The sequence below is a fragment of the Atractosteus spatula genome, unplaced genomic scaffold (genome assembly GCF_055471065.1).
Source record: "Atractosteus spatula isolate fAtrSpa1 unplaced genomic scaffold, fAtrSpa1.hap1 Scaffold_18, whole genome shotgun sequence".
NCBI classification, from domain to species: domain Eukaryota; kingdom Metazoa; phylum Chordata; class Actinopteri; order Semionotiformes; family Lepisosteidae; genus Atractosteus; species Atractosteus spatula.
In genome coordinates, this window is record NW_028296741.1 from 80200 (window position 1) to 101773 (window position 21574).

The 21574-nt window shown below is 40.2% G+C and overlaps 2 non-coding genes across 2 annotated transcripts; both read left to right on the forward strand.

The window, feature by feature from the left end:
• The first annotated feature begins 1992 nt into the window (after window positions 1-1992).
• Window positions 1993-2050, forward strand: LOC148808993 (U7 small nuclear RNA). The gene has a single exon (XR_016087721.1). It is a non-coding gene; the product is annotated as a U7 small nuclear RNA (small nuclear RNA).
• Window positions 2051-9711: 7661 nt separating this feature from the next.
• On the forward strand, window positions 9712-9805 carry trnai-uau (transfer RNA isoleucine (anticodon UAU)). Its single transcript has 2 exons — window positions 9712-9749; window positions 9770-9805. It is a non-coding gene; the product is annotated as a tRNA-Ile (tRNA).
• The last annotated feature ends 11769 nt before the right edge of the window (window positions 9806-21574 follow it).

The following is a 21574-nucleotide window of genomic DNA, read 5'->3' on the forward strand; positions in this document are numbered from 1 at the left end:
GTGTATTAGAGAGGGGAGGGAGGAGGAATATAGGAGCTTGATTACCAATTTTGTGGAGTGGCGTCATCTTAACCATCTCCAGCTTAACACCAGCAAGACCAAAGAAATGATTTTTTAAACTTTCGAAGGAATAAGTCTCCACTGAACCCTGTTTCCATCCAGGGTGAGGACATAGAGGGCGTACATTCCTACAAGTACTTAGGGGTACACCTGGATGATAAGCTGGAGTGGTCTGGTAACACTGATGCCCTGTACAAGAAAGGTCAGAACCAACTCTATTTTCTTAGGAGACTCAGGTCCTTTGGTGTGTGTGGAACATTGCTACACATTTTTTATGAATCAGTGGTGGCGGCGGCCATCTTCTACGCTGTGGTGTGCTGGGGCAGCAGCATCATGACAAAAGATGCAAATAGGCTCAATAAACTCATCAAGAAGGCTGGCACTGTGCTGGGGATGAGCCTTGACCCCATGGAGGTGGTGGCTGAGAGGAGAATGCTGAACAAGCGCACAGCCATCATGAACAACACCTCTCATCCGCTTCATGGGACTGTTACTGGGCAGCGGAGCACATTTAGCAATAGACTGCTCCAGCTACGGTGTTCAAGGGAACGTTTACGCAGGTCTTTCCTCCCGGCGGCTGTCAGGGTGTATAACGCTGCCCTAGGCTAGGACTGTTAGCCCTTCATTTGCTCCTCTATGGACAGCATGTTTACTCCATTGTACTTTTTGGACAATCAGTCTGTATAAACCTATGCACATTTTGCACATATTTTATTGTTTTTACAGCGACTATGATCAGCACATTTTGCACACACCTATGTATTTATTTATTTTTATTTATTTTGTTTGTCTTTTGTTTTATAACTATTCTGATGTCTGTTTTGCTTGTCTTGGGCTGGACTGCTGTAACACATCAATTTCCCTATGGGATTAATAAAGTATTATCTATCTATCTAGTCAAAGTCCTGACCTGAATCCGATTGAGATGTTGTGGCATGACCTTAAAAAAGGAGTTAAGGCTCGAAAACCCTCCAATGGTGCTGAATTACAACAATTCTGCAAAGATGAGTGGGCCAAAATTCCTCCACAGTGCTGTAAAAGACTCATTGCCAGTTATCACAAACGCTTGATTGCAGTTGTTGCTGCTAAGGGTGGCCCAACCAGTTATTAGGTTTAGGGGGCAATCACTTTTTCACACAGGGCCATGTACGTTTGGATTTTTGTTTTCCCTTAATAATAAAAACCTTCATTTAAAAACTGCATTTTGTGTTTACTTGTGTTATCTTTGTCTAATATTTCAATTTGTTTGATGATCTGAAACATTTCAGTGTGACAAACATGCAAAAAAATAAGAAATCAGGAAGGGGGCAAATACTTTTTCACACCACTGTATTTATTACAGTTTCCTATTTTGTGAATATTTGTATTTGTTTGTGAAATTAAAATAAAGTTCTTAAAAATAAAAAAAATAAAAAAATGGAAGGTTTTCTGAAGTCAGAAAGCCAATTTATTTGGTGGAAAAACAGATTGGTGAAGCTCCTCCTCTTCCTTACCTTAGAAGGAGAATTACAAGGTCATCTCCAGAGCTACAATCTAACAGTTGCAGTCACAATCCAGTGTATTTGTTTACATTTTTTGTTTCTGGAGTAGCTGTCATATTAATTATGCTAATATGTAACCTAACTCCAGCATGAATAACTAGAAGAGGAGATCAGCTCCATTCCAGACCACGGGAGACTTGTGATTGGCTGGGCCAGGTCTCTCATTTGCATATTGGATTTGGAAATATAACACTAAACCCTCTTCTTACATGGATTTAATGTACACCCAAGAGTCACCTACTGTGTATTGCCACTTCAGTTTTTTATGAGTAGTTGGGATTACCGGTTGACAGGTTTTATTTGTTGAATTTTAAATCGTCTTGTATTATCACCCTGACTGCCTGTACTCAAAGTTTGGTAAGGTACATGTGTTTTCATTTCCTTTACCAAGTGGAATTTTTGCTCTTTTAGTATTTGTCTCGAAGGCTTTCTGAAGTCAGGAAGCCCATTTTTGGTGAAAAAAGATATTGCACTTTGATATCATGATAAAGCTGTATTCCATACAATCTAGTAGTTATGGTTCCTGGTATTTGACTGTGATTCCCTGGGTTCAACCTTAGGTGTGGGAACATGTCTTTTTCGCCTTCTCGTTTTCAATTGATCAGCACAGTATAGAAAATAGACCCATAAAGCAACGTCAGCAATGAAAAATGTGAGAAAAGTGATCACTTGTTTTAGCTTGCTTTCAAAAAGAAACCCTTTGATGTGTTAAGAGAAGGTGATAACCACTACACTGCGCAAGGTGGGAATGAGTGACTTGCAGAGAGTGTTGAACTTTGAGAAAAGGACTTTTCTAAGGAATATATTTCCACTTTCTGAAGAGGAGATTTTCTCCATTTCTGTAGTCTGACTTCCTCTATGCTAGAGAGCTATAGAATGTGGAGTCACCTATCCAGTTCTGGGAACAGTGTAGGTAACAGGTTTGTTACTGCCTGATGAGCACAGTAAATTAATACAGCAGAATAAAGACACTGTGAGTATTTGAAGAGAATTAACAATCTTTTACGTCTTGACACGTTCAATGCTGCTGTCATTTCTGTAATATTGTGATTATCATGTTCATCACACATGCGCAAGATCCCCTGTTTGAAATCGGGCAGAAACAGGTGTCTTTTATCCTCTCACATTTTGCACTTCTGCCAGTGTTTTATGGATCTTGTTTTGTCTTATTGCAAGAACTCGCATTTCCTGTGTCATTCATGATCACGTCAAACAGCCAGCAGATCATGTCACCTTTCAGATAGTCATTCTTCTGCTTCCTAAATTTCCAAGAGACAGGTCATTTCAGCAGAACTGACAAACTTGGCAAAGCAACTTGATAAGACCAGGTCCTAGAAGTCACTACTCAGTCAGTCACTGCTGCCGAAATGCAAGCTCTTCCTCCAGCCTGAAGAAGTTGATCCTACATTACTCATGAGGAAGATGTATCTACCAGACCTCAGAGAGCTGAGCCGGATCACTTCCCTTCTGAATGACGTTGCAGTAACACTCTACCACTCCTCTTCATGCATTCATGCTGGAACTTTAGGAGGCTACTGTAGACAGCAGAGGTTGGATCATACACGGAGGTTGAAATAGCTCGGCTGAGAAAGCCTTAGACTGACGCTCTAAAGGTCCCTGGTTCAATCTGGGGTTTTGGCATTTTATTTCATTGCGCCATTTGTTCCTCTCTACCATGCCCTGTATCCAAAGTCACACTTCCCTTTCTCAGCCTGAATCCCAAACTAGAGTCTTTGTGTCCTTGAGTCCCTCTTTTACCGACGCTGATGAAGTACAGAAATAACTTAACATGTTTTGCACTCCTTATGGTGTTTTATGGTGGGACCTGTATTTCTCTTAGTGACAGCCCATTTGTTTTCAATATATTTCTGGTGCACTTATTACATCAGTCTCCCCTGGTGGCCTGTTTTCATATCCCACTTCTGACAATGACTTTTCTTATGTCACTTTGATGGGAGTACAATTGGAAAAAAAAAAAACTAAAATGTGTGTAGTTGTTTCCATGTCAAACCCATCTTCCATTTTATACAGTATTTCACAGGAGTGAATCAATTCCTTGTTTAATTTTGCAAATGACCCTGTTGTCAAAAAAACAAAATTCCCATGTAGCCAAGGGGTTGCTGAAAAGCAGCTTCACTTTGATGTTTTGTGTTGTTATAACAAATTCATCTCATTTAAAAAAAATGATTTCAGTAGGAAGAAAGGTGTCTCACACTACAGTTTAAATTGTAAACAGGTTGTAGAAAAAGCTCCTTAGCTCCCTGTCAGGAATCAAACCCCACTCTCCTGTATGATAGGGAGGGATTCTCACCATGGTTAAATTGCAACCGTAATATCAAAAACATTAATAAATGCATATATAATTGAAATTGAAAACATATCTAACACAGCATCTTTTCTGGTTATATACCACAATGCATTGCTGATATTCGTTGTTTGCCATTTTGGTTAAATACGTTTTTCTGAGCAATCCTCTTTTGATGAGTAAGTATAAATAATAATAATACTATTTGAATACATACAGGTCTTACTTAATATTATTTTGATTAAAAATAGTATGTTAATAAGCAATAAATGGCACATAAAAATAGTGTGAAGGTGCAGAGCATACAAAATCAACTACAAATGTGGAAATTTAACATTTTTAGGATTATAAATTCCATGTAGCACATTAGCAACACTACAGTTATGCTAATGTAACAATAGTGTAAGAAAATCCTGACCTAATTCCTTTCAAATGCTGATACAAAATGTGAATGATTTCAGAGTTTTGGGTATTGGGTCTCCTGATAGAGATCAGAGGATGAACTGAGTTGTGTGGGAAAGTGTACAGAACAGGTGGACTCCCAATTCCACATCAAGAGGCTGAGCACAATGGAAGAGTTCTGTACACACAAGCGAGTCCTTGACAATATGGACAATCAAAACCTACTTGTATGATATTATATTCTCTCTGTGGTGTGGAAAATATCCACTACTAGTATTCCAGTTTACAGATAGGTCATTATATGACAGCTTACATCTGATTAATAGGATCCGTCTCTGGCATACTTTCTTATTTTTAGTTTATAATGTATAATCTTGCTGATCTTTTAATGCCAAAATAAAGTGTTTTACAAAAAGCTCCATGTTCTAAAAAGTTACTACAACTTTTGAACTTTGAAATATGGTCACTTTGTATTCTAGGACTGAGCAAAGACTGCAGAAAAGTGCAGTTAATGTTTGAAAATGTGTAATGGGTATGTCTGATTGGTTGATTAGTGAAGATCTAGTAGCAGTTGATGATTAGCCATATGTTGATTACAATATTGTATATAATGTACTATAATTTGAACTAGATATTTTTCAGGTGTGAATGATTGTATATTTACAGAATAAATTTCTAAACCAAATCATTGGCTTGATTTACTTGTTTCTCTGCCTATAAAACTTTTAAAACTAAAACTAAAACTAAAATCTTTGATGTATAATAGATCTCTATCCATATGTGTATAATAGTCCTCTACAGTTAATTGTATAATAGAACTATATATTGTATAATAGAACTCCAACCATATATGTATAATAGTCTGCTTAATTGATCCGTACATAAGAACTCCAACCATTTATGTATAATGAACATATAATCATAGATGTATAATTGACGTATAACAACATACGTATATTAGAATTTCATTCTAGACAAATTACGACCACATTTATAATTCTAAGGTATGCATTTAATAGACTTATATTCTACATCTTTTGCCCACTGGGGAGACACTTCAACAGGTAACACCCCGTGCGAAACATCATGAGCATCTGTAAAATCTCTCTACCTGCCCGTTCTTCACAGAGACGTGACGAGGGTCTAAAGGGACATTTTTGAGCCGTAGAAACATTTTATTATTCCGTACTTTCCTGTGCAGTCAGGCCAGTTCCACTTCTTCTGCGCTCGTTTTGAAAACACGAGAGTAAAGGGACACTGCACGTCTGCAGAACATCACGTCCGAGTTTAAGGACAGTAACATCAGAGATTGGAAGCTATGGAGTTTCAGGTCTGTTTTTTATTATAGGTTCAAGAACGTCTGAATACATTTGCAAGAAGTATTTCAGAATCCCAGTCAAATCCAGTACGAATGCATCTTTTGGAATACGTCTTCCTGTAAAAATAAAATGACTTCAAGGGCGCTATAAGCACAGGTTTGAAAGCCCGCTCCACAGAAGAACTATATCCAGAGGTGCCAAAGTCGAGATTTCACCACGTGAGAGAAAGCATCTCAGAAAATGAAGTTGCAGTCGCTTCCACGTGTCATAACACCACTAGGTCAGACCACAAGAGCTGAAGAGCCGCTGTCGAGAGTAACGCGGCCGAGCGCTCTAAGGAGCTGGATTAAAGCTCCAGTCTCTTCGGGGGCATCTGTTGGAATCACACCGCTGCCGCGTATCTCCTTGTTAAGAATCCCTTTTTTGTTGTTGTTGCTGCCTCCAGGCGATGTAAAAAAGATTCAGAAACAAATAATTTGAACAACATTAGTCGCCTGCTTGTTTGAAGGCGCGGCGGCTAAGTGGTAAGGTGTCGGTTTCGTCAACTGAGGATCATGGGTTCAAACCCCACCTGTTTCGTTTGTCACCACTTTCCTTGAGTTTCAGTGTCTTTAAAAAACACGCAAAGTAGGAGTCTCTATAGTAAAAGAATGTAACTGTCGCCAGTGATGAGTGTTCTTGCATATCCTGCCTTGTTCTTTAGTCGACAAAGCCTGTCTCTCTTCACACCCATCTTCCGAATGATCGTCTCAGCATTGGGAAGGAACGGGCATTTGGTACAGCCCCCCCACTCCATGGTCTGATCACAAACAGATCGAGTGAGCTGTCAGTCTAGGTTGGAAGTAACGTCCGAAAGCACTAAAAATCTGATTAGGAACGAGAAGACCGTGTTTTTTTAAAACGAGTAAACGATAAAATTATATAATTAGTGGGACAAAACATTGTCTGCCTGCAAGACTATGTCATGCTAAACGCCACAAATTGTGTTCGTCCAGTCGTGTCAATCGTCCTAAAGTTACGGAAAATCGGATGCAACTGGTGCATTCGGTGTACATTTCTTCAGGATAGTCGCGTGGTTTAGAACAGCGGATTCATAGATTCGTGTCTTTTAAGCTTTGTGTTCCGCTCTCCAGATAGAGGCGAGGGTTCAAATCCCACTCCCGACAGTCAGGCGTTTTACCCTGTCTTTACACTGTTTCAGTCTTGTGCTCGCTGACAATCACAATACGAGGAAAACGGAGAAACTGCTTAGCAACAACATAATGGACAGAAAAAAGCTTCGTGAACACGTGAATGTGATTAGCAGCAGTAACGTATGCATTCAAATGTTGAAGTCCGAATTATAAAAACAGCAGAAGAAAGGTGCAATTTGTGAGAATTCGCGGGTTTTTATGCTGCTTGGACTTCTTTCAAGCCTACGAAGTGACTCCCGTTTCATTTTCATTTTCAAACTTCAGAACCGAATAACAAAATGGCAAATACCGTTTCCACGATGTATTCAGCGACGCGAATGAAATATTTTAGTGCTGGCTCAAATGCGAGGAATTTCAGAAAAACCTGGAAAAGCAATGCTTGCAATAAATGACATAAATTTAAAGCGTGTAGTCAGCATGAACAGAACAACGCAATGCTCTGTAAAAACGATCTGAAGCCGCAATTACTCTTTTATCCGGGCAGTTCATTCCGATACGATGTTTCTGCAGAATAAATGAAATGCCGAACTCCAAACATGTTGTTGCCATTATTGTTACTCCTGTTGCTGTAGTTTTAAACTTAATCAGTGGGTATGTAATGTTGTATAGGGGCTGGACTACTTTGTTCCGTCCAAATTCCATTATGTGAATTTATGCTTTTTTAATATAAGTATTTACAATACAACGCGTGCTCAAAAACCGTTACTTGGTAGCTTAAGAAGCGGCAGTGTTTTGACAAAGTGTGGTATTCGAACAGTAAATGCTGAAGTGTTTAATACTTGCTTGTGAGCGAATCTCCCTCGATTTAGACAAACTCTTGTTAGGCCGATGATTTCAGATCAAAATCTGAATCAAGTGGAAAGAAAGCTGAATTACGCAAAGGTCACAAGGCACTGGGTATCACTGTTACGCCATCGGGTCATGCTAGGAGGATTGGAGGGATCAAATTGACACAGAGGGACCCAACGTGGGGGCTGAACCCACAGTTCTGAGATTAAGAGATTCATGCGCTCTCGACTGCGCCTATATAACTCTTGTGCTACAGCAGTAATGTTTCTGGGTGTGGATGAACATGACATAATAGGCTGACAGCAGGAACACGTGGCCCACACGCAGTGACAGTATCGCTATCACATTTGTCTGCAGTATATTGTTTTGGGAGCAGCAACAACTTTCCTGCAGAGATGGGAGTGCCTTTAATACAGCTCTTTCAATCGGACAGAGTAATAGGAACCGACCTAAAGTTTCGGCTGTGGATCCATCTGCACATGGGGGAAGAGACAGTAAAAAAGCGACGAAGAAACAGAAAGAATTGTGCTCGCTGCAAAGTAGGAAAGAAAGAGGTGTTAGGACACGTAAAACAGCTTGGCAATAATTTGCAGCGACAGTTTTATGTTATTTAGTACACAGATTTCTCTTCATGTTCCTTAAGATGTGTAATTTGTATGTTGGTTGTATGAGAACAGTTTATTCTAAAGTCCTGTCAATTAACAGTGGAGAGCTACCTGGTGCACGTCTTCAAGAAGACTCTCTTTAAGGCGATTACAAGTTTCTCGAACAAATCTGCGTCATATTTTTAAAATAGTTTAGCTAATGAGCAACGAGAGTATAAATGAATTCTCCCACCCTCCATTCGAAGATAAAACTCCATGTGTGAGTCGAAGTTTCCTTGAAGCTACAGATGTTCGTCATTATTGGACATTCCCCGGTGATATTGACTAAGAAGCTCAATTCTTACGTGCTGTAGTTCAACGTGCGCAAAACACTCATATCCCCTGCAAATATCGGCAAGGTCAACGATATTCTCAACAATTTGTGCCAGTGCAATTCGTGCCATACTTTTTCGCAATGTATTCTGACAAGCCAAGATCAGAGGGTCATATTTGGAAAATGGTGCATTAAAATGTCTTGTACTTCAGGATTTTGATAGTCTATTACATTGTCTCTCACACCTCGGTGTCAGAATTGTGAGACGTTTTTATAATCAGGGGGGAGGGCCGTAGCAATAAGCAGAAAGCACAATCACCTTTTTCCCAGTGCAAGTCCATGTTATGGTGAGTTTTTAAAATTGGTTTGCGATTTTCTAAAATATACTCCATACAAAAATATAATTTGGACAGTCGCTATTTATTTGGATATTCCCTTTCACTGAGGATGTCTACAGTATTCCAGCCAAATTAGTACTGATCGAAGAGAGCCATCTACAGGCGAAAGGCGACATAACATCACAGCAGCAGCATTTAAGGTGGAACGATAAACGCGAATAAGAAGCTGGCGAATAAGAAGCCAACTTCAGCCTCGTAGCAGGCCCTGAGAGGCACGCTCAAAATAATCATCTTTCCCAGTACTTCAGAGTCATATTTAGATCGCTTTAATGCAATTTTATTTGATTGATGGGAGATGTGAAGCCATCGAGCCTGTACTGCGATTCACATTGAAATTGAAGCCGTTTCTCATGCTTTCTCTCAGTGTCGGGGCTGCAATTGCGTGTAAAGGAGGCGACATGAAAATGAAACGTGTAATCACCTTACAGAGGGTCTTCACGACGGGGTGCGTCAGCTAGTTCTCCATTATTGTCAATTTACTGGACTTCTGAAGAAACCTGTCGACATAGAAAATACAAACTGCACAGCTTAAGGCACATGAAGAGAAATCCGTGTGCTGATTGACTCAAAAATGTCGCTACAAATAATCCGCCGGGTTGATTTTCTTGTCCGACCACCTCCCTCCGTCCCCCTTTCCTGTTAGCACAATTCTTTCAGTTTCTTTTCTTGTATTTTCCTTGCTATTTTACTGTTCCTTTTCCTCATCTGGAGATGGATCCACAACCGAAACCGTTTTCACCCTGTGTTTCTGCAGCGTCAGTCTGTATGAGGAGCACAACTTGCTCAGCTCCAGTGGCGCAATCGGTCAGCGCGTGGTACTTATACAGCAGTACACAGCGGAGTCATGCCGAGGTTGTGAGTTCAAGCCTCACCTGGAGCAGTGTTTTCAGCTACTGAAAGCAACTGTCGAGTTTAGATACTCTTAGGTATTTGATGGAGATAAATTAACATCAAACGAACAAGTAAAGGTTTATTTCTAGTCACAATCAAAGAAGGCTCCACAGCTGAAACATTGTGTTTCCTTCTCTTTTCAGCATGGAATAAACCAGCATAGAATAAACCTTTGCAGCCCACACATGCTTATGCAGCTCCCTACTTAAATTACTATCAGCTGTGTACCTCCAGTTGACCTGTACACAAATATATGAGAGAGGTCTACTGAGACGAGAGGAGCACTGAAGATTTGATAAAGCTCTCGCATTAGACTCTGTGTTTATGTTGTTCCCCAGATTTGTTTTTAATGTTCTTTTTCTTTTGAAGTTGTTGCGTTTGGTTGTTTTTTTATAGTTGCTAGACTACTACAGGGATTTACCTAGGTTCCCGGAAGACTTCTCGTTTTGTGTTTGTTGTGTTTTCGGGTTACAACTATTTTTTTTCTTGATAGGACCCCACGCATTACTGTGGGACTAGTTAACTTTAGTTCATAAATTGTACCTGAAATTACCACATAAACTACTACTCTGTTTTCCTTTTTTTTTAAAAAAAGGCAAAACTAATGTTTGTTTCTCCTTGCTTCTGATTGGTAGCTACAACGGGTCAGTTGAAACAAACTGGCTGCTGAAATTTGTCAGCAGCTCTGTACCAAACCTGTTCTCAATTGCAACAAACCTAAAATAACAGCTGCTGCCCATTAGACGTTACTAAAGTAGGAAACTAAGCAGACTAAGCGGAACAATAGATCACATTGGAACTGTCCTGAATGTAGTGGAAATAATATCGTCATTAAGTAATGAACAATTGCTTTCCAGACACTACAATTATTCACAAGGAATTTTATCAATACATATCTTATTAATAAAAGCGTGATATCTTAATAATGAAGTTTAATGTTATCTTTATTAGTAGCTGTATTACAGGTAATGCATGCACAGAGTTTATTATGCTATAATGAATTTTCAGGTATCCCGGGGAGAGAACTGAAATGAAGGAAATACATATTTAAAGGGGTGTAAGTCTTAAATGTGTTCTGTCACATAGGAGTGTTAATTGAATAGATTTGTTGTATGATTTAATATGATTTGACTCTACACTTGTGTTTCTCAGGAGACAGCATTAATATTGGGGATTTGCAGATACAGATAATAAGTTGTACTATACAGGCAAATGTACGGTTACCTTAATGAAAAAAAACTCTTATCATTACCCTTTTCAACATTATTATTTAAGACAGTCTTTCAGAACAGTATTCTCGTATTAGTGGCTATAGTCTAATGATAATGGTGAAACAGGCGAAATGTGCGGAAAGAATTGGAGATGGAACAGGAGACTCATCCAGTCGATAGAAAGGTTGGGAAGGACTGCACAAACACCGTGCCAGTGCTTAGTAGCGTCATTCAAAAACAATACGTGGTTTAACAATATCAACTGCTCTACTTTGAGCTCAGCTCCACTGCTAGTAATACATTGCCCAAATGTTCTAATTAGATACATGTGTTTTCTATGTGTATTTAATTAGTATTTCTTTTGTTTTAATTGATTTAAAATAGAATCTTTATAAAACAGACAAAGGCTGTGAAATTCACACACAAGTAAGGAAAGATATCGCGTTTAGGAAGAAATCCAGAGTGGAGACGCCGGCGATTGAAAACAGCCATATACATGCGAGGTACTGTACTGTATGTGCTCTACCACTGAACTAAACTCCCGACAACTACTGTATCTTTATCTGCGGCACTTTGTTTTAGGAAGAGTGAGGAGTCTACAAGCCTAGAAAATGTTAGAAGAATTCAGAACAAGAGGCTCTGCTTCACCGTTTACTCAGCTTTCGTTGGACAACTAAGTGAATGACAAATTTTCACTTTCTGATTAAAGAACATAAAAAACACCTTTCTTCCAGCCAGATTCAAACCAGAGAACAAAGAGTTCCCAGCTGTTTCCACTATATTCCTCCGCTCTTACAACTGAGTAATCGAAAACACAGGAAGCCCACCTTTTGTCTTACATAAAGCACAATGTAGTGCAGCGTTCCTATTTATTTAAATCCCAGTTCAAAATCAAATCTCATTCCCATAGTCCTGTTTAGTTTGAATTTAAGCAGATAACCAGGCTTCTACAGTATACACTCCCAGAGATATTACAAAATGTTTGAGGGACATCATTAGATATAGAAATTGACTCTTTTTCTAGTGGGATCACATTAAACCTTTCTTTTGGATTGAGAACAGGATCGTCGTGAGATTCAATACACATCTGCCTTTGCTTCTTTCGACGACGAATGGATTATTGAGGTGCAAACATCGGTTCAAATCAAAACAAAATTGTACTATACAGTACTTCTGTTTCAGCTACCAAAATTTAGCCTTAGTTGTAAAATTCCATATTAATATTCAACATTAAGTGGATTTAAACATGCACAGTAGAGAAACAGATTAAATCTCTTCCTCCCTGGGCCACTTGCCCGCTTCTCTCACTAAACCACCATTCCGTCTCTTCACAGCTGTTCCAAGACCCTCTTTCTGTCACACCTCTCTACATCTATTCTGACTTCACACCTCTTGATTGGCCTCTCTTTCTGTCCCCTGCTCCCACCTCTCACTCCTCCTCCCTCCCAGCCTTTGTTCTCCCACTACTTTACCTTTGCCTACTGCCCTGTCTCTCTCACACCTGAAGAAGGCTCCACGGCCGAAACATTGTGTTCTCTTTCTTCTTTTTTTCAGCATGGAATAAACCTATCTGTCAGAAGTGTTTGACTGACAATTGAGCAAAATGTGATTATCTCTTATTATTATTTTTACTTATTTAATGAACAGCAGTATTGCCACTCTTATAAGTGTAATATGATTATCAGCAGCAGCAGACTGATGGTCGTGTCTACAATAGTGACTAGTTGACAAGTTTGTAGCTCTGAGCAGTGGGACTCAGATCAGACAGAAGACCTGTCTGTGTGTGATTCCACACCAGCCCTGGGATTCAGCGTCTCCCACACGTCTCTCATGGGGAGTCTTATAAATATACAGTTAAACAGAGTCTGATAACAGTTATACAGTTAATTAAATAATCAAACTGGCTGAGGAACTGAGAGCTCGGGTAGAAATAAAACCAAGAGCTGCTCTTCAACCTCCAGGATCAGGAGTCTGATCCTCCTGGCTTCTATTCTATGGAGATTCGTGTAAAACGCTTAAAAGCGCTTATTATAGAGACGTGTGCTCTTTCTCTTTCTCTTCTGCTCCACAGGAGTATGCTTTATAACGCACTATTCTGTGAAGTAAACAATTTTTTCTGTTGGTGTTTAATGTATTTCATTTCTCGGTTTGTCATTCTCCTCCTCCTGCTGTTATGAATCGCTTCTCTTAACAGCCCAGTGTGTTTTGTTTCTGGAGATGTTATATCTGTAAGAAAAGCCCCCCAGGCTCCGGACAGGAGTCTCCTCCAGCGGAGATGTGCTCTGCTCTGTCAGAAAGAGCGCTGTGATGTCACAGACACCAGGCAGAGGGCCGGGATCAGAGAGTGAGACCGCGGGAGACGCGCAGAGCGCACGGAGGAGAGTTATTGATCACTTATCTATCGACAAGCAATTAATTCAACTAAAAAAACGTAGAATAATCGATTAACTTCACCGATTGGTGAGCACTGATTCTTTTCCCGTTCTTGACCCATTTTAAAATCTAGAAAAGAGTCAATATCGATTAATTAACATGCGTTTAGTGTTAATAATGTTCAATCTGAAATTAAAGAATGATTTATTCAAATTATTATTTAGGACTTGTATCCTAGAGCTAGAAAATTACATTCAAAGTTAATAAATTTGTGTAAGTAACAGTTTAAATGCATTTTCCATTTGTTTACAAATCATAAGTATGGTAACCATGGCGACACGCGGCACGTCACTATGCCTGGCTAGGTGTCTCGCCTTCGTCACAAAGAGTGGTGTGACGTCACGGACAGCAACTAATACGAATGCTAGTGTATTTATGTTAATATTAGTGAGAGTACAACTGGTAGTTTTAATACTAATGCTAGTGTTCATGTGAGTATTAATGATGATAGCACTACTGATAATTTTAGTTTTAATGGTCATATTAATGTTAATATTACATTTAATTATAGAGTTACTGTTACAGTATTAACAGTAGCAGTAGTGTTAGTTTTAGTGATAGCATTACTGTTATTATAAGTATAAGTGTTTGTAGAGTGTGTCTGTGAGTTTGTGGTGTTTGTGAGTGTGTGGTGTGTGTGTGTTTGAATGTGTGTCTGTCAGTGTGATATGTCTGTTATTGTGCAGGTGTGTTTCTGTTACTGTGTGGGTGTGTGTCTGCAAGTGTGTGGTGTGTATCAGTGTGTGGGTGTGTGTCTGTAAGTATTAGTAGTGTCTATGTGTGTGTCTGTGAATGTGTGCAAGTATGTGTGTGAGTGTCTGATTGTGTGTATAAATGTGTGTGGTGCTTGTGAGTGTGTGTTGTGTCTATGTGTGTGTCTGTGAATGTGTGTCTGTGAGTTTCTATCTGTGTGTGTGTTTGTGAGTGTGTGGCTGTCAGTATGTCATAATGTGTGTGATTGTGTGGGTGTATATCTGTCAGTGTGTGTGAATGTGTGTGTAGGTGGGCTTGGGCTCCAATGCTGTGTCTGACAGAAGTGACCCATCAACAGGTGTCGAGGTCCAGAGTCGCTTGCAAATTTCTAGAGCACTTTAGAACTTTCTAGAGTCCAGACCAACGAACAGAAATCTGTGAGTGCTGTGTTTTTATCACTATTAGCGTATGTGGTGTCTGTGGGTGTGTGGGTGTTTGTGAGTGTTTGATGTGTGTGGGTGTGTGTCCATGAGTATGTGTAGTGTCTGTCTGTCTATGTGAGTATTAATGATGATAGCACTACTGAAAACTAATATTCATGTGAGAATTAGTGATGATAGAGCTACTTTGAATTTTAGTTTTAATGCTAGTATTCATGTTAATATTAGTGATAATCATAGTGTTAGTGTCAGAATATTAATATTCATTGTCATGTTAGTTGTTTTGATAGTATTACTGTTATTATTGGTATTATTAGTGTACTACTAAGTTTGTGTTATTGTTAGTAATAATGATACTGTAAGCCTTAATTGCAGTGTTACTGTTGTAATATTGGCAGTATTTGTGTAAGTGTTAGTTATAGTGTAACTGTAGGTAAGAGTGTAGGTAAGGCCCCGGCTGCCCTGTGGTGGCTCGGGGAGGGCCTGCGGGTCAAACTGGAGGGGCTTCTCTAGGTTGAGGAGAGCCGGGTGCGGACCTGGGCTCAGAATGCGATGTCTTCCATCCAGCTGGACTGCCTGGAGTTGTACGATGAGGTCCTGGCCAAGTTTGGATCAGAGGCAGCATATGTGGGATTGGTGAGTCCCTGAAACCCCTCCCCTTGTCCAGCTTACACTGTGGTATCAGGGCGGTACAGGGGCTGGGGCGACTCTCCTGACCCCCTCAGCTTTCCAAGATACCTGCGTCACCCCACTCAACCTGGAAATCTCCCAGATCCAAGGGGAGAGAGACAGGAGCTGGGCTGGGACACCAGCCTGCTGTTATTTCAAGTGGTTGGCTGAAAGACACACTGCTTATAGATCACCACTAGCAGGCATCATAGAGTGGGTGGTGAGACTCTTGGTCATTGATGGCAACAGTGGGGTTACTCCCCCTCTCTCTAATGGCTCTATTAACAGTGGGGTGTCTCTGTCTCTCTATTGGCTCTATTAACAGGGGGGTGACCCCCCTCCCTCTCTCTTTTGGCTTTAGAGATACCACAGTTCCACCCCTAGGTTGCATCTCCTGTCTGGCGCTGTGGAGGTATGATGATGATTCACTGTCTTTGTTCTCTCTCTCTGGTACAGGAGTTGGTACTGAGTTAGTGAAGTTTCACAGAGGATATGATAAGAAATTTTACCAAATCCCAAAATTAAAACAGTGAAGACAACGGGCAACACAACGGGAGCTCTGATAATGGAGGTTTGGTTTGACAGCAGCAGACATGGTCAGGACATCTTGCCTGATTCTCTCTCCCCTTTTTCCTAGGATTTTCCCTTCCAGGGCACAGGAATCATGAAGCAGGATGACTAGGAGGAGGCGAAGGAGACACTGAAGTCCTACTTAGAAAACATGAAGGTCAGGTGTGACTTCTCTGAGGTGGACAAGTGCTTCCGCCAGTGTGCAGCATAGCTCTACCTCATCCTGCAGAACTACCTGGGAGTCCCTGTAGCTGAGGTCTGTGAATAGCAGGTTAATTTTTTCTCTTTGTAGTAGTCTTAGGACAGTCTGACTTGTTGTGGGACTCAGCAGGAACAGAAAGGTCTTCTGTGTGTCTTCAGTCTCCACAGCCAAGGAGACGCACGATCCAGATGGGCGAGGCTGCTAAAGAAAACAAGATGTTCATCCCTCCCTCTCCTGGACCTCGGAGCCCCTGGGCCCTCCCTCCTCAATCATCTGAGCTCAGAGAAACCCCTGGTGACTGTGCCATGCCGCCCCCATCAACCCCTGGAGGAGCCCCCTCCTTTTAGGAACTTCAGAGTTCCTGAGATTCAGAGACAGGTGAGAAGTGAACAGAACCTCTGTCCTTGTGTGGAGTCACCTGTACAGGCTCTTATTGGACACACTGTATAAACTCATCTGGACAGACTCTTACTAGATACACTGTATAGTCTCACCTGGACAGACTCTTATTGGACACACTGTATAGTCTCATCTGTACAAACTGTAGAGACTCTAGGAGGAAAAAGGAGGAAAAGAAACAGATGAAGCAGGAGGAGAAGAGGGGTAAAATCATGGAAAAGGAGGAGATGAAGAGGAGGAGAGTTTTTTGAAAAAGAGGAGGAGAAGAGGGGGGAAATCTTGAAAAAGAAGGAGATGGAACAGATGAAGCAGGAGGTCGAGAAGAGGAGATGGGAAGTGGAGAAAAAGAAGAGAGAAATGAAAGCTCAGAAGAAGAGAGTGAAGGAAGAGAAGAGCAGCCTCTAGGTATGTCCAGACTGTAGGTTTAGCAGGAACAGCAGTAGATACAGCTGTGATATTATTCAGAGCACTAGTAGTGTCATCAGTACTATAAACATAAGGGGGGAATTTACTGTTGTAAGCAGCAGCAGTTAGCATTAGTAGAAGAAGCAGAATTAATTATTATTATTATTTTAAAATTGCAGAAACTGCTCAAGGTATTGTTTGGAGCCTGACTTCTCACCAGACTAGAATGAAGAGAAGAAGGGATCTGAAAAAAATTCTGAAATAAAGTTGAGAATCAAGCGGAAAGGAGTCACTACACTAGGAAGAGAGAATCGATAAACCAGAGTGTAGATAAGAAATAAAGGAAGAAGGGAGATCAATGACTTATGTTGTGGATTATTCTATATTAAATCTCTGTCAGGGTGACGAGGCAGTGCAGTGGTTAGCATTGCTGGGTTCATTTCGTGCATTCAATCTGCTCCCTGGGTATGTGCATGTACCCTTGTTCGCTTGGGTTTAGTTAATTAGCTTCTGGGAAAACCAGCCCTGGTGTAAGTGTGTGTCTGTAGTGTCCCATTCAGGGTGTATCCTGTCTTGTGCCCATTTAATGCTGGGATAGGCTCTGCCTACCCCGCTACTCTGAATTGATTGAAGCAGTTACAACAATGGAGATAGTATTTAATGCAGAGTCCCTGTTAATACTACAGTTATACAGTTGTTCTCTCAATAATATAAATACTCTACAACAAATACATGAGCTCTATCAATAATACAGATAAGATAATATATCAATAATATCAATCTGTAAGATCAAAATAGACTAGATAAGAAATTGAAATTGAGATTTTTTCCTGAGTGTACATGGTTTACTTGTGTGTGAACATTACTGTGAAGAAAGAAGCTGGTCCCACCCTGAGCATGACAATAATGATTCAAAATCCAAACCCAAAAGTCTATTAAGTACCGAACTTGTAAAAACACAGAATACCCTCATATCAAGCTTCACTTACATTTTTTATTATTTTTTTATAACTACAAAGCAGATGGAGCCACCCCTTAATTGATTCAAACACCAGATTAGTTAAAATACCACATACCTATTTATATTTATTTCTAACAGCACCGGAGAAAGCTGAGTCAATAATGTCAAAAACAGTTATTTTACAAACCAGAAACATATTTTAAAAAGGACAAAGAAACAAAGGAGCCCACAGTTTCTCGTACTTCTAGTTTGAAAAACCGGATTGATTAACCAGCACACAAATGGATAAACTCCCCAGTTGATTGAAAGCAGGGAGGGCTGTGATTCGGTGAAAACTACCAAGAATGAGAGCTGAGACTGTGATTGGACAATTCTTTGTAAATAATTGGGAGCCATACAGGCTTTGATTGGCTAAGGCTACCAAAAACGAACTGAGACCCAGGGCTGCAAGTTTATAATGTGGGAAGATTTTCATCAGGTGTATCTGTGTTCAAGTCCTGGTGTGAATATGTTGAATGCAGGTGTGGCCTTCTGTTTAGACTCTGCAGCGCTCTGGTTGTCAGCTAGCTCTCAAGGAAGCACGGCATAGAGACAGGAACTACAATTTGCCTGCATTATGCACAGAATGACTATGTTGGTCTAGCAGTTAGGATTCCTGGTTTTCACCCAGGTGGCCTGGGTTCGGCTCCCAGTATAAGAACGCCTCTCTGTTGCCTTTTGGTTTCCAAATGAGCAGCTCAGTTTAGAAAAGAGCAGTGTAGAGCACCGTGAGGTCTGCAAAAATGTGTAATAATAGCGATCGCTTGTTTCAGCCAGCTTTTGTACTGAAGCCCTTAAATTTTGCCAGGTGGGTAGGGGTAACTTGTATAGAGTATTGAACTTCAAGAAATTTACTCGTCTCGGTAATATTTTTCCACATTGTGAAGAGCAGATTTTCTCCATTTCTCCACTTCTGTAGCCTGACTTTCTCTATTGCTAGAGATCTGTAGAATCTGGAGTCACTTATCCAGCTCTGGGAATAGTGTCTAGATGACAGGTTTCTGACAGAGGCCAGCAGGTTTTGTGCCAAAATATCTTGATATTTGGAGCTAGTCATTATCCTATCTATTTTAACTAGAGCCCCTGTCTCAGCTGAAGAAAAGCATCCCCAAAGCATGATGCTTCCACCACCAAGTGGTGTGTGATGATGGGCTGTGTTGCACCAAACATATCTTTTAAACTTAAGGCCAAAAGGCTTACCCTTTGTCTTATAAGACCATAAGACATTTTTTAGGGTGACTGAATGCATTTTATTGCAAAATTTAGATTTATTTTTTTGTGAAAAATGGCTTCTGTCTTGCCTCCTACCCTATAGCCCAGACGTGCAGAATACGGGAGATTGTTGTCACATGCAAGGAGTGACCAATACCCACCAAAAATTGCTGCAGCTCTGTAGGCCTCTGTAGCTTTCTGTAGGCCTCTTGGTAGCTTCCCTCATAAGTTTTCTCCTTGTCCCGTCATTAACTTTGGAAGGTTGTCCTGATCTTGTCAATGTCCCTGTGGTGCCACATTTGATGATAATCTTCAGAGGGCTCCATGGTACATCCAATGCCTTTGATATTCTTTTATACCCCTCTCCTGATCAGTACCTTTCAACAATAAGATCCCTTATATTTTTAATCACCTCCTTGAGGACCATGGCTATCCCAGTAGAATCACTTTCATTAATGGCAGGTGTATGCTACTTAACTTTAGACATGATTTTGAATGTGATTGGTTAACTCTGAACACAGCTACAGCCCCCATAATAAAAGGGTGTGCACACTTATGCAACCAGAGTGTTGTAGGTGTCATGCCCTCTGCAGCCAGAGGGTGCTCCTTCTCTGTTCTGTCTCTCATTTCCGGTTATTTGCTGTCCTTCCGGTATTTCTCTCTCTCTGGGGCTATATATTTCCGGGTCTTGCACTCTGCCCTGGCTCAGCATTGACGTTCAGATGTCCTGAGACCCGCCTAGCACCAGGTCGCCCCACGTCCGCTACCTGAGGGCATTGGTTTCTATACGGCACTCCTGAACTCTTTGCACGAACGAGCCCGGGCTAGCTCCCCATTCCGCCGCTACGCATATGGGTCTTTTTCCGCTCTCCTGCTCTCCACGGTTAGTCCTTTTGGATGTCCATGACAGTAGGTTTTTTAATTTCAATTATTTTTCCTAATAATTATCTGTTTTCTCTTGAATTTTGTTGGTTGCAAGGTCACATTAAAGATGGAAAAATGTCTGACATGATTTATCTTGATTTCTGGTAACAGTACAGAACAAGCAGTGAGCAGCTCGCATAGCTTTCAACTCAGTGCGGAGTCCAGAGGGAGGCTTCGCTCGCTGAATGATGTCTCAAGAAACCCCGGTTGAGATTCAACAGGTGTCTAATAATCACGTTCAAAAGGGTGCTGAAAAGTTTCTTTTTTAACATAACCTTACATTTTCCCGTACAGTACAATGTATTTTCTGTACCCTCAAATCCCCAATGTTACTACTTTCTCCTGAGAAACACAAGTATGGAGTGGAATCACAATAAATTATACAACAAATCTATTCAAACGCCCAGATATGAAAGAACACATTTAAGACTTTCACCCCCTTTAAATATGTATTTCCTTAATTTCAGTTCTCTTCCCTCCCCAGAATACGGGAAAATTCACTATTGCATATTAAAGGCTGTACAGTACGTACTCAATTGTTTAACAAAAACAATCACATTTCTTGCAAATATCAAGTGGGTTAAGATTTTGCTAAGAAATCCAATTAAGTAGAGATGAGATTGAGATTAAGTGGAGATTCTTTATACCACCCCCTTAATACTTTTCTCTGAGATGCTTTATGTAGCAGAGAGGTAATTAAAGCGATTAAGGATGTGCAACATTTCTGCTTTTACATGAAATATATTCAGCTACAGTAGACTTATTTAAAATCCAAGATTTACAAGAATCTATTACAGACAGAGATTAAATGTTTCTAACTTGATTTTCCAAAGTTATTGACTGAGAGGATTTATAATTACTGTTCGAAATGTTTGAGCATTTGTTATTTACTTAGAGGTTGAGTGTTATAATGTGTAAATGAAGGTAAAATAAATTCTGATATAACATGCCTTAGTTCCATGCCTACAAATTGTGATATTTGAAAAAAATTGGGAAGGACTTCTACAGTTAATATATAGAAAAGAGTAACATAAAGTATAAATGCAATATCAAGAAAAAAATATCTGATGCTTTTTAAATGTTCCAATATCTAATAATTGAACTGGTTCCTCAATGTCAATTTGGGGTACCACAGGGATCAGTGCTGGGGCCAATATTGTTCTCTCTGTACATGCTGCTGCTAGGTAGGATAATACGAAAACATAATATTAACTTTCATTCATATGCTGATGACACTCAAATAAACATTTTGTTTACACCTAACAACAACTCGTCTATTATCACTTTATTTAATAGATACTTTATTGATCCCGTGAGGGATCAATAAAGTATCTAATTGCATTAATGAAGTAAAGACTTGGATGTGTGAAAACATTTTGTTCCTCAACTCTGATAAAACAGGTTCTGTTGTTTGGTGGCTACAATACTGATAGGACTACTATAACTTCAGCACTTTACTCAGAGCATTCAAAAATTTGCCTCAAAGACTCAGCACATAACCATATTAGACGCAAGGCTCTCGTTTAACTCTCATGTTAAAAGAGTATCAAAACATACTTCCTACAGTTGAGAAAAATTGCAAAACTAAGGCAGTTTCTCT